A 13,712-nucleotide genomic window follows, 5' to 3' on the forward strand; every position below is an offset into this window, starting at 1 on the left:
TATATTGTCTGTCAGTCTTTTCACCATACAAATGCTTTATAAGATTACTAATTAAAGACAAAAGCAGGTTAGCAAAATTATGAACAAAACGAGCATATCTGGAATTTAAAGGGTTTTCTAAGGTTGTCTCAGAAGCACAGCCAGGCCGGGGAAGGGCTGAGCCTGAAGCTGCAAATGCAGGTAGAAAAAGTTGAGCATGCGCACCAGATCTCTGGACTTCCCAGGCAGGGGAAGCTATGGGCTTGGCCATAGGAGGAGTAGAGGGTGGGGTCTGGAGAGGAGGGGAGGGACCAGAGCAATTTGAATCAGACTTGATTTTGAACTCAGGCCTGGATTCCTCTTCCCCCACTTTGCCTCCAGGTGCTAGGGGATTAAAAGCTTCTAGAGGGTGGGTCATTGCCTCCAGGCATGCAAAATTAAAGCAACAATTACTGTTAGAACTGGGAAAAGCTGCGGGAATCTTTTCAGGTTTCTCTGAAAAAGCATGGTTGGGAGAGGGAGAGATATTTCCTTGTGTGAGTAAGTTGCTGGCTCTTTTAACAAAAAGAAAAAGAAAAATAGAAAATCCACAAAAACAAAGCATTAACATGATCTTATCTCCCATTTGTCTGGTTAAACAGACTAAAATCAAAAATGGGGTAATTAGGGAGTTTAAAAGGTCCATTCGAAAAAATTTAAAGGAAAACACAGCCAGTGCGCCAGTACTTAGCAATTTAAAGGGAGAGGGAGGGGAAATTTCTTACCCAACCAGAAGATCAGAAGACTGAGGGTTAGCTTTCCTCTTCGTGGTCAGCCATCTGTTAAGGGGTAAAATTCTAGCTAGTCTAAAATATTTAATGAGTGGTCGCCAATAAATTATAAGCTTTAGCAAGAGTTAGACTTTTAAGCATTTATTAAGGAGAATAAGAATTTGGTAAAGAGAAAGGCCTAGATTCCTATCTATTAAAGGGAGAGCACATTTCTAGCTCCGCTCTCCACCAGAGTCCAGATGAAAGACCCCTAGAGTCAGCGCCAGTCTCTTCCTTCCTCCTCCCACTAGTCCGCGTCACTTCCTCCCGCCAAGAACTCTTCTACAGTAAGTATCCAGCAGGTGGCGTCATTCCAATCGTTACAATGCCCTACTAGTACGTTCACCCAACCCATATCATTCTTGCTTTCTGCCATCTTACAGGGCAGCTAGATATCGTTGCCAGTCAAATACTTGACCAGCAGGAGGGAGTACGCTGTATTAGGCACTCGGCCCCATGAGTAGTCTCCCCCACCCTCGCAGCTTTGTGGGCTCAGAGCACACATGACTTTCCCTGGGTGTATAGTGATATGGAGAGTGATCTCAGGGTGACCAAAACCCACAAAATCCCTCACTGTTATTCATCTGTTTCCTCCTTTCTCTGAACTGTATGTGCCAGCTCCCACCCTCTTGAATCCCTCAAGTCATAGGAATGACTCCCTATGATCTCTTAGACTTTCTGGTGGCAAGTTCCCACCCCACACCCCACCCCTGCACTCTTCATTCTCAAATTTTTACCCATTACACTGACTGGAATAAGAGGCACAAGACTGAGCAAGTCTTGGAACTTACAAATGTGTTCTCTATAGGTGCTCGCTGAAAAAAATGGGAGGAGGGACAGTAGAGCAGAATTAGGCAGTTGCCAGAAGCAGCCTGGTTGGGTCACTAAAATCAAGCCAGCCTTCAGCTAATCTTGGCTCACTTGCTCTTCATCTGTGTTCTCCTGCCATGGTCCTCTGGGCTTTTCCCAAGATAGTTCACTCTCTCCTTTCTATTCTGCTCCCTGTCACTTAGGGACACCGTGCTTTCAGTTCCTGGTGATGGAGTCTCCAATGTGGAGAGTTGCCTTCTCTCTCACTCTGAAACCATCAGTTCTGAGCAGAAGTCCTCCTCCCAAAGAAACGAAAATGGACATCTATTTTGGAATGTGCACCGTCCTGTTTGTTAGCCCCTCTGATTAGACTGTGTCTAGGAGATCTCAGCCAGAAGCTGTTAGGCACCAAAATACTAAGTATCCACATTACCCTAGGATTAACTCAAGATGCATTGCTGATGTGCTCAAAGACTGACAGGAAGATCTGCCTGAAGAACAGGGTGGGTTAGGGTTAGGGATTTGTGTCCCTCTTCATCTCTTGATCCCTTGGATGTACTACTGGTGGCACAGTCCTGCTGCAAAGGTGGGAAGTTTGGAGTGAGCTCCTTTACTGGAATCATGGATCTTTTTAAAAAAAAATAGAGAGATGTTGTGCATATAATAGAATATTAATTAAAAATAATATACATTTCAGAGAAGGGAGAAATTCCAGTGGGGGTGGGGAGTATTAAAGAGGCTTCCAGCTCTCTGGGCCGTGTGGCTTCAGGGGAGGAGGGGTAAAGCTCCAGGTGGCTCAGATCAGAGCTGGTGGTTTCTCAGGAGAGAAATGTGTATCAACACGAGCTGTGACCAAGGAGAACCTGAGAAGTCCAAGCATCTTGTCCTTTTTCCCTCCCTTTTCTCTGCTGACTCTTCCTCTTTGGTTTCCCTTCTCAAATAAGTTTCTACAGGGCCACCACCACCACCACCTCCCTCCTTCCTTTACCTTTTGCTCCTTGATGGAGCTGCTCATGTATTTGCACTCTTTGATTGGCCTGCCTGAACAATGCTTGGATCCACTAGGTCCTTCATGGTCTCTCTGGTGTAGGGACCAGAACTGGAAAGAAATACAATGTTCTTTTTCCCCCTCCCACCATTTGGCCTCCTCAGCTGCCATGTCCCCCTTTCCACTCCCTGATGGATCAGGGCCAATCTTCACTGGAGACAGTTTGCCTTGCCCCTGTCTACTCTAGACTTGGCTCTTCTCCTTGCATTAGGAATGAGGAAAGGACACCTTCTGAAGTGGATGTTGAATGAAAAAGGACCCGATGGCCAAGGAAAAGAGGAAGACCTCTGAGAAAATTGGAGCATGCAGGATAGTGAAGACTTTGTGAGCTTCTGTTCCTCATCTGCAGAATGGGATAATGGCAACCTCTACCTCAAGGTGAGGATCCTTATGGAAGTCCTAATGAGGAACCCCTGAAGCTGAATGCCACTGGAGCTCCATGGGGCCCTTAACCCATGGTGGACCAGACCTCTTGTCCAGAGAGGTCAGAGCCCCTCTTGATAGTTCCTAATGTTTGGGCTTCTCTAACCCTCTTCCCTATAGATGCTGGGTCACAGCAATTCATACTTGGACATATTTCTTGTGCTATGGTACTACTAGATAGTAGCAACCCTAGAGTTACTTCAAATCACACAATCTTTCATCAGTCACCCATCTTAAGTGGACTTTTTCATCTTCCCTTTATGACCACCCTTCCCCAAAAATCTTAACTCCATCCATGGTCCTTTGCTGCATTAGACTTGCAGTTAACAGGCTCTCTATCCCCCTCCCACTCTTCATCCCAGCCGGTTTAGGGGGTAGGAAAGAAAAGGAAAGAATCAGGTTCAACTTAGAATTCATGACTCTCTCCATACCTCACATATGAGGAGAGTGTGGATGGAGAAGGACATGGTAAATTGGAGCAGAGCAGCTTCCCAGAATGTGGCTGGCCTTGGTTTACCTATTATTGCCCCCTGGCTTAAGAAGAGACCAGTGGGGGCAGCTAGGTGGTGTAGTGGATAGAGCACCAGCCCTGGAGTCAGGAGTACCCGAGTTCAAATCTGGCCTCAGACACTTAACACTTACTAGCTGTGTGACCCTGGGCAAGTCACTTAACCCCAATTGCCTCACTTAAAAAAAAAAAATTATACCTTCTTGCACACAAATCCAATTGGAATAAAATGATTAAAAAAAAAAAAAGAGACCAGTGAACCTTGACAATTTGGCCCAATGTCCAGCCTCTCTCCCTTCTCTACTCCCTGCCACCCATGCCTCTGTCTAGCTCATAGTGGAGGAAAATCCATGTTAGAGTGTTTGCTTCTCTCTCATCTCTAGGCCACCTACTGGGAATGAAGAAAAAGCAGCTGAAACTTCAGAATGAATGTGTTCACACATCTCCTAGCCTCTCATCCTTCACCCCAGCCACATCCAGGAGGAGAGAAACAAACCCATTTTCTTGCCTTTCCTGGTGAAAGGAAAAAAGCTCAATAATCAATGCCTTAAGAGTTTTGCTCTGTATTGCCTTGCTAATCTTTTATCAATTGTAGCTATTATAGGGGCAGCTAAGTGGCACAGTGGATAGAGCACCGGCCCTGGAGTCAGGAGTACCCGAGTTCAAATCTGGCCTCAGACACTTGATACCTACTAGCTGTGTGACTTTGGGCAAGTCACTTGACCCCCATAGCCCCCACCCCCCCAAAAAAAAATTGTAGCTATTACAATAAGAAACAATTGTGTGCTTTCTTTTTTTTTTTTTTTTTTAGTGAGGCAATTGGGGTTGACTTGCCCAGGGTCACACAGCTAGTAAGTGTCAAGTGTCTGCAGCCAGATTCGAACTCAGGTACTCCTGACTCCAGGGCCGGTGCTCTATCCACTGTACCACCTAGCTGCCCCTATTGTGTGCTTTCTAGTAAAGATATAGTCCCAAGTAGAAAAACCTATGTGTAACCAAATTATGATACAGTCCAAGGAAAATTCCTGTGTTAACCTAACAAGTAACTATAATCACTATCAGAAGTGCAATATTGTAATCATAATCATATTTGTGACTATTAATCAACTTGGCTACATCAATCATATTTATATTAAAATATAGTTCTTTACTCTGTTCCCAAAAGGGATTCCCCCTTTTGCAGTGACCTATTAGAAGACCAAATTCACAGCATTTTTTCTCTCCTAAACAGAGACCAGAAAAACTATAAATGAATGAATTCTCTATCTCAGGGTCTGACTGTACTGGGCAGACTGTAGACCCCATCTTTGTTTCTCTTAACAAAGGTTGGTTTCTTTGCCCAGAGAGGCCTCCCAGGTTTTTTTAATAAATTTATTTTATTCTGAACTTAATAAATAAAAAACATTTTCATAACAAAGTAGGATAAAAAAATCCAAAGCATTGTCCTGAGAATGACAATCTACTATGTACAACTAGCTTTTTCTTTCAAATATACCACCCAGTTATCGTGCAATGTTTTTTTTTCCTCTCCCCCGACCCCTGACTTCGAGATGGCTACCATTAGACATAAATCTGTGTGTGTGGTGACATATGCGTGTGTGTGTGTATGTGTATGTGTGTATATATGTGTGTATATATGTATGTATATATGTGTGTGTATATATATATGTACATATATGTATGTATGTCAGTTATTTTTTCTGTATTTGAGCAGCTTCTTCATTCATAGTATCTTTGCAGCAGATTTGGGTATTTGTGATAGAATAACTTGGTTACTCAAAGTTCTTCTTAATACTGATGTTGCTATATAGAATGTTCTCTTGGTTCTGCTCATTTCACTGTTCATTATTCCCTGGAGGTCTCTCTAGGCTTTTCTAAAATCACTGAGCAGAGTAATATTCCATCACAAACATGTGCCACAATTTGTTCAGCCTTTTTCCAGTCCATGGGCATCCCCATGATTTCCAGTTCTATGCCACCACAAAGAGTGGCTAAAAATATTTTAGAACGTGTAGGTTCTTTTACTTTTTCTCCAATCATCTTGGGAAAGTCCTAAGAGTGGTATTGCTGGGTCTAAGATATAGGCACTTAAATAACTCTTTGGGCATAATTTCATCTCTCTCCAAAATGGTTGGGTCAGCTCACAGGTCCACCAACAATGAATTAAAGACCCAATTCCCCCCCCCCCCATCATTTTAGCCAATTTGATGGGTGTAAAATGATCTCAAGGTGTTTTTAATTTTTAATCAGTGATGACTTAAAGCATTTTTATGTGGCTATAAAGTGTTTATTGGTAAACTACCTGTTCAAATCCTTTGACCATTTATCAATTGGGGAATGATTCACATTCTTATAGATTTGACATAGTTCTTTTTATATGAGATATGAGACCTTTATCTGAGGAAATGTATATAAAAATGTATTCCCCAGTTTTCTGCTTTCCTTCTGATCTTGGCTACATTTGTTTTATTTGTATAAGAACTTTTTAATGTAATCAAAATTATCCACTTTACATCTGTAGGGACCAATTTTTAATTGGGGAGTGTTAGGCGGCTCACCACAATACTGGGGCAAGGAAGGAGACAGACAGCCTCCCTCAAAACAGAGCAGGTTTTATTTAACAAGAACAAACTTAAAAAAAATAACCACAAATAGGTTCAGTAGGATTAAGGGAAAGGGAAATTACACAACCTGAACAACACCACCACCCAGGAATCTGCTGAGAACACACAGCAGTGTCCTGTTGCTTTCTAGCTTCAAGCTAGAATGGCAAAGAAACCTCCCTTCTTCCCAGCAGACCCCAGGCTGACCACACACAGCCCCCAGCCAATTGGCTGGCTGCTCTGACAGTCACATGAGTGGCTCTCACTGAGCTTCCAATCATAATTTTGCCAAGCCCATGTAGGCATCAGTGAGTGGTGATGACGTGAGGTGCCAGCGCCACGGGATGGCTACAACCAGTGGGTAGAGCACTGTGAGGTTTGCGGAGCCCCAGGCAAGTACACATGCCGAGGGTTTTTTTTTAAATTCTAGCCAAAAGATGGGATCATAAAAACCTCAAATAACAATTAATTCTTTACACATCTCACAATGTTCTCTCCTATTTGTTCACAAATTGTTCACCTCTCCCTAAATCTGATAGGCAATATATTCCATGTTCTCGAATCTTTTCTTGTAATATCTACCTTTTTTATCTAGGTCATGTATCCATTTTGACCTTGACAATAGATATCAATCCATACCTAATTTCTGCCAGACTGCTTTCCCAACAGTTTTTACACTGGTAAACATAGTGTTTCATTCCAAAGAGGCAATATAATGAACCCTCATGTTCTACCATGACAAAGTTGAATATTTGAGGGAATCTACAGAGAACAATTGTTTGGCATTGCTGCTACTGCTTCTACTTACTCTGAACTGAATGCTATTACCAAAATTAGAAGGGAAAGAGGCACAAGGTTCTATCCCCATAGTTGGGTTCTATTACCTGAACATTCTGGCCTTAAAAAAGCAAGATAATTGTCTCTACACGTGTCACTAAAATTATCTTCAAATATTAGAGAAGATAAGCAGCCAAGAGGTAGTGCTGAAGTAGAGGAAGACCTTTCTAATAAAATTTGTCATCCCTGACAAATGGGTAGGGGTGTATTTTTTTTTTCCCCTACAGTCCTTATCCCAAATTCAGAACAGTCCCCTGTGACCTCTGAGGTGGCATAAGCAATGTCCTTCCTCTTGCTTCACAAATGCTGTTCAATAAAGTCTCAAAGATCATATGCAATCCCACAAGTACAGATGAAAATCCACAATTATTTCCAAATACAGAGAATTAGATTCACAGAACAAGGAACTTTCCACAAAGATCCACAAATAAGCCAACAAATTAAGAAGCATTTCACAAAGTTTACTAAGTATCTCGGCTTGCTTAGCCTTACCCTTGTTATAACCCTATTGAGTCTTTTTTTTAACTTACAAATGAAAGGGCAAAGACAAAGAAAACTGGTTTTCATCTTGAATAGAAGCTGGTCCGCATGGAGTTTTCCAATCTACATAGAGATCTCCTTTACAGGGATTTGGGACCTTGAGTCAATGTGGTGGTGTGGTCCTTTCTCAGATGAGAACTGTCCTGGGTAGAAACTCTTCCAATGCTTCCCTCAGTGCAGAAGGTCATGCAAGTGGAAATTGCATAAAATGTGTCCCTTTCCACACAGGGCACACCAAAATTCTTAGGGTTCCTCCTAGCAAAGAAATCCTCCTAGAAATCTAGGCAATCACTTTCAGGCCCTTTATCCTGAAGAGCACCGAAGATTCCCCATAGAGCTATGCTCACTGCTAGAGTAAATCCACTGGAATTGAAAACTCACCCAGTGCCAGTAATGGTTTGAATGTAAACTTCCTGACCACCTGTCCAACTCCCTTCCTATCTCTGGTCTGAGAGCTCCCAAAGTAGCAGCTGCTGCTACTGCTATCACTTCCAAGGCTGCTCTTTAAGCAGGTCCCATTCCATTGTCACAGACCTCTCTCACCAACCTCCCTCCCAAGTTGTCTTAGGCTGGAAAAATGTCTCAATTCGATCCTTTGTTGGGTATGGCACTCCAAAATTTGATTTGAAGATTTATTTTAAAGTTGTTTGGAAAGAAATGTTGGGAGAATTCAACTAGGTTGTTGCCTATATACAACCTTGGCCTTGCCCACCCCACCCCCAAACCATACACTGTTTTGTTGTTCTTGTTGTTGTTTGTAGAATACAAACCACCTTAAAAAAAATGTAATTGGCTGTCCTGTGAATACATTTTCTTAAAAAAACATTTTTATTTAGTTTGGTAGCTTTGTATTTTATTGAAAATACAGTTTAGAGGGGCAGCCAGGTGGCACAGTAGGTAGAGCACCGGCCCTGGAGTGAGGAGTACCTGAGTTCAAATCTGATCTCAGACACTGACACTTTACTAGCTGTGTGACCCTGAGCAAGTCACTTGACCCCAATTGCCTCACCAAAAAAAAAAAAAGAAAATACAGTTTAGAAAGAACTGTAGTAAACTGACTCGGGGAAATATTTTGAACCTTATTCACATGGGAGATCAACTTATTGGTGCAGCAACAATCTTCCAGAGTTCCAACTGCTCTGTACGTTCATAAGGAACTGAGGGAAAGTAGCTTCTATTGGCTCTACGATAAACTTCATTTTGCTGCTCTCTCTCAGCTTCTCTAGATCATTTAGGGAAAATCAAAAATGATTGTAAGCTTCACATGTAATGTCCAAATGTCTAAGTGTGAAGTTTAGTCTTTTCTCTATTAAGATTGTACAAGTATTGGGGCAGCTAGATGGCACAGTGGATAGAGCACCGGCCCTGGAGTCAGGAGTACCTGAGTTCAAATCCGGCCTCAGACACTTAACACTTACTAGCTGTGTGACCCTGGGCAAGTCACTTAACCCCAATTGCCTCAGTTAAAAAAAAAAAAAGATTGTACAAGTATTTTTCAAATTGTGAGTAATTCTGTAGAGTGTTTTAAATAAAGCATCTGAGGTCATCATCATAAAAACATCAGCTGCCATTATGATAGTAGTATGAGCATATAAGTCAGAAACTTCTTCAGACCAACTGAAAGGAACTTGAGGATCGGTGCACAAGTCATCTTTTAGCCAATCCAGTTCTTTAACCTTAACTGCACCTCCTCTAGTTGAAGTTAGGTTCCTGTTGAGGGCAACATTTGGTTGGCATAGATCCAAGAGATCTTCACCTACATCTATGCAGTAAACAATCTTAGCAGCAGTTGCTGTGGTGATGCTGGCAATTCCGGTGTTGGCCCCAAGCTTAAGCACAATGCAACTTTTGAACAGATCACGTTGGAACAGGATGTAGTCACCTAAAAGGAAAACTCCTCAACACACCTTTTTGCCAATATCTTCCAGAGGGGTTGCCATGGCGTGCTCTATTTTAACCATGTGGTGGTAGATATTTTCTTGCTCTTCACTGAAGTTTTCTGCTCTCTGGGTTAGGATTTTAGGATGTATTTTATTTCTTGATAGCTCTTTTTGTTTGTTTCAGAGAAAGCCTGTGGTCTTCTCACCACTTCCAAGTCACCATCATCATCCAGTAGAGCTTCTATTCTCATAGAAGGGCAAGTTTGAGTTTCATTTTTGTTCAGAAAATCTACAGAATTGCTACTCTTACCACAGGGTTCCTGAATACTTCTGTCTTCATGTCTTTTTGTTTTTTACCCTTAACTTGAATATCTTTCCAAGAATCTTTGTTCTACAGAAGTTTGAATTGTGACAGAAAAACAGATTGGCCAACAGCATTCTGATGAACCATGAGGTGCCTTCTGTTTGGGATATTTAGATGCACATCAGACAGCACAGTGTCACTTTTAAATGTTATTTCTTCCATAGCTTCCTCCTCTTCTAGGTCCACCATGGTGCAGTGTTACTATTGTGAGATTAAAATTGGATATTAGATCATAAATCTCCCCTCTTTAACCTTTCCCTTAATTTATCTCCCAGACTAATAAATGGAAGAAGCTTCTGGTTTTCTAGATAGACCTTTTATTGTATGGTAGTCACAAGATGATGTTGATTAGAAGGATAGGAAAGTAGAAATACAATACAAATAGTCTTAAGTCTAGGCTTAGTCTATATTCGGTATAAAACTCACCAAAACCCAAGGCCACCTTTGGGGAGAGAGACCAAGTCAAGCGCGTGCTGTTAACCGAGAGCCGGGCCGAGTCAAACTCCAGTCAGCGTCTGTCTGTGCAGTGCAGCCAGGAGACCAGCAGAGCAGGAAAAAAAGGCCCCACTTCCATTCTCTCCTTGCCTTTTAAGCTTGCACCCAGGAAGTCGAGTGCTCAGCAGGCAATCTGGTGTGCGTAGCTCAGGCTGTTGGTCTCCTCCCCAAAAGGGTGGTCCTAAAAAAAAAAAACAAAACTGGCGTCTCTCCATTATCTAACCAACTGTTAAAACTTTTTATCACATTCCCCCCTTTTGTTCCTCAAGAAACAAAATATTTCCTTGATGGAACAGTAAAAATAATATAATAACTATTGCTAACTAATAATATGTGAACAACAATATAGAAAAGGAAGAGAGGAAAGTTTTGTCCAGAGGGGCGATTTTTTTTTTTCTCATGAACTGACCCTTTGACATTAGTCTTGCAAAGGGAGAGCCTCTACAGAGAGTACATGTTACAGATAGTTTTTACTATCTCCTTTCTGTTATAGTATACACTAACAAAACATATAAAGTCTCTGAGTTCTCTTGTCTTCTTGAAGTGGTAAGATGTCATCAGGAGGAAACTGGATTCTGGTCTGGAAAACTGGATTCTGGACTCTGGTCTGGATAGCTGGATTCTCTTTAACTGTTTGAATTGCTGTATTTTTACTAAACCTTAGCATAGCATTGTCAATGATCAAATTAATAAATTCCATTACATTCCCTCCTTTATATCCTTAGACTTCTAATAGAGGGTTGAGGTAGTTATGCAATCTGTAACACTTTTTACCACCATGTGTCTGGATCAAAGCCAAATTCAGTATGTGTTCATGACACCTGAAAATGTTATGGAAAGGTTATCATACCATATCTCATGGTTCCAAGACAAGTGATTGTGCTAGGCCACAGCTGAGTTCAACTGAGTGAGATAAAAAGATAAATAAGTTCAGTTAAATTAGGTTAAATTAGAAGGGAGAGAGGATGAATACTGGACTGTGCCTAGTAATTGTGTTCTACATAGTCACCATCATAAGCAAACCATGGACTTACGTATACTTGTCTCCTTTTGTTGCACATATATTCTCTCCAGGGGCTGCATCAGAGTTCACAGCAAGTTACTCTGAAATAAGTTTCCATACTTCCAAAATCTCATTAATTTCACCAAAGACAGTATGATGGTAAAAATGCGTGCTATGCTGCATAACTGAGAACATATTAGTGATATATACAATAATTCCAAACCATACCCAGCGTATAATGACATAAATAATAAATGAATGTAAATAGCTGATTATATTAGACATTATTACATAATCTTCTTTTAGCAAGTAAACCACATCATCTTATACATGACTCCTCTAGTATAACAGTAGCAGATACTTAAAGTGGTGATTAATTTATCAAAAAGAAATAAGACTTCAATTAGCAAGATTCAATATTCAATGTTTTTAGTGAGGTATCAAGCAATAGGGTTCAATAACCCTTTCTGGTCTTTTTTAGTTAAACAGAACACAATAAAGAGAAAAGAGAGAAAAAAATAAAACTCATTAGAACTCATGGTTCTCTCAAAAGAGAGTAAAAAAAAAAAAAAAGAAGAATTCTGGTAGCTTCTGAGGCTGGATGGTCTCACCCACAGCATATACTTAAAATGTCTTTGAAAAGTCACTTAGTTTACAAAATCAGGTTTTTAAAGAAAAGCAAAAGAAACAAAAGTCAAAACAAAGAAAAACCAAAAAGCAAAAGATTTGCTAAGCACCCTTTCGTGCTCTTAAAGAACTTAAAGGTGTGGTGAATTCCAGGTCTTTTCAGTGCCTTTCAAGAGTCAAAACAAAACAAAAACAAAAACAAAAAGGATTAAAAAAAATAGGTATAGGGTAGGGAAAGGGTGAGAGAAATTGATGTGGGCCAGAAAACTAGGCCATGTGCTTCAGTGCTTTTGCCTGTAGAAGGAAATGCTTGTTAAATTTTAAAGTATTTAAGCTGCTAGAGTTTGGGGTATGCCACATTGTTTTAACTGGTTCCCCAATTCTCTGCATGCCAAAGTGGGGTTTCTGAATTGTCATTGATCTTTCTAATGCTGTCATAATGTTCTTTATGGTAGAAAATGTGGAGTTCTCTAGCATCAGTTTTGTCTGTGCCACTGATTTTTGCCATAGGGGGTTATTCAACTGATGAATGATTACATTAAGTTGGTTATATTTTGCAAAGGCTACAATTGCATTGTTCCTAACAAAAGTACTAGCTTTTTTTCGGTATAACTTTCAAGCACCCTGGTTTAATTTCAGAGAACCTGAAGTTGTGACTTGTGAGGTATTTAATGACTGCTGGTTTGATTCTAGCAACTCCTCCCGGACTATGCTTTCCTCTTCCTGTAATCACAGAAAGATATGGTTTACCACCATTCTGCTTATGCTCTTCAGTTTTTTGTTGCAATATAGTTGTTAAATTATTTATGGCTTCATCTACGTGGAGTCCATGGAGGTCTAAAACATTCTTTGGTAGTAGGGAAGCATTGACTTTCTCAAATATCTGCACAGCAGCAAGATGGTTGGCTTCTCATCTTCTCCTCATGGAGACTACCCTGCTGTGCATAAAATGCGGCAACATTTTTTTTTCCCGTGCGATAAGCTTCTTTTGCCTTGCTATAGCATTCCAATCTCTTTTGCTGGTGAAGGACAGCCTCTGCCCTATAGTCATCATACTTAGGGGTTTTGTGCTGACCTTTAGATGCCTGACCAGAAAGCACTGGTGCCAGAATGCTCTGTTTAGGCTTATTCTCCTCATTTGACTCGAAGACAGAGGTGGCAACTTCCTTAAGCTTATCTATGGTCATATTTTTCCACTGTGGACATTGTGTCAGAAAATATCTGTATTTCTGGCAGTGAATTATAAACATATGTGTTGAGAACGATATAGGAATCTCTTAAATCTACTGGATCCAATCTGGTGTACTGTCTAGCAGCCTCACAAAGTCTATCATAAAATCTGTTTGGTCTTTCATCAGCCTCCTGAGGTAGGCTTAAACATTTCTGCCAGTTTTCCGGTTTTCTAGAGCAAGATTCCATTCCCTTCAGAAGTGTTTCTCTAGCATCTTTTAATCTTTGGAAATCCCTATCATTATTATAATTCCACTCTGGATCCTTTAGAGGCTATTCCACATCGGCCTTACCCTTTGCAACAAGGGCATTTCCTGCTGAGATAATATCTGTAATCTCAGTTGGGGACAGTAAAGTTTCCATAAGGCAAGTAACATCAGCCCAAGTGGGTTGATATATATTAAATATAGTCCTTAACTGTGAAATTACAGTGTTTGGATTTTTCTCAAAACTAGGGATGATTGATTTCCATGTGCTCAAGTCACTTGGTTTAAAGGGGCTATATTTTCTGTCTTGAATTGGTGCTCCTTTTTCAGTATGTTCTATAGTTTCCTGC

General features: G+C 40.8%; 1 pseudogene; it reads right to left on the reverse strand.

Annotated features, from left to right (window-relative positions):
• Positions 1-8,652: 8,652 nt before the first annotated feature.
• On the reverse strand, positions 8,653-9,990 carry LOC122732327 (annotated as a pseudogene).
• Between the last annotated feature and the right edge of the window lie 3,722 nt (positions 9,991-13,712).

Source organism: Dromiciops gliroides, chromosome 6, assembly GCF_019393635.1.
Source record: "Dromiciops gliroides isolate mDroGli1 chromosome 6, mDroGli1.pri, whole genome shotgun sequence".
NCBI classification, from domain to species: domain Eukaryota; kingdom Metazoa; phylum Chordata; class Mammalia; order Microbiotheria; family Microbiotheriidae; genus Dromiciops; species Dromiciops gliroides.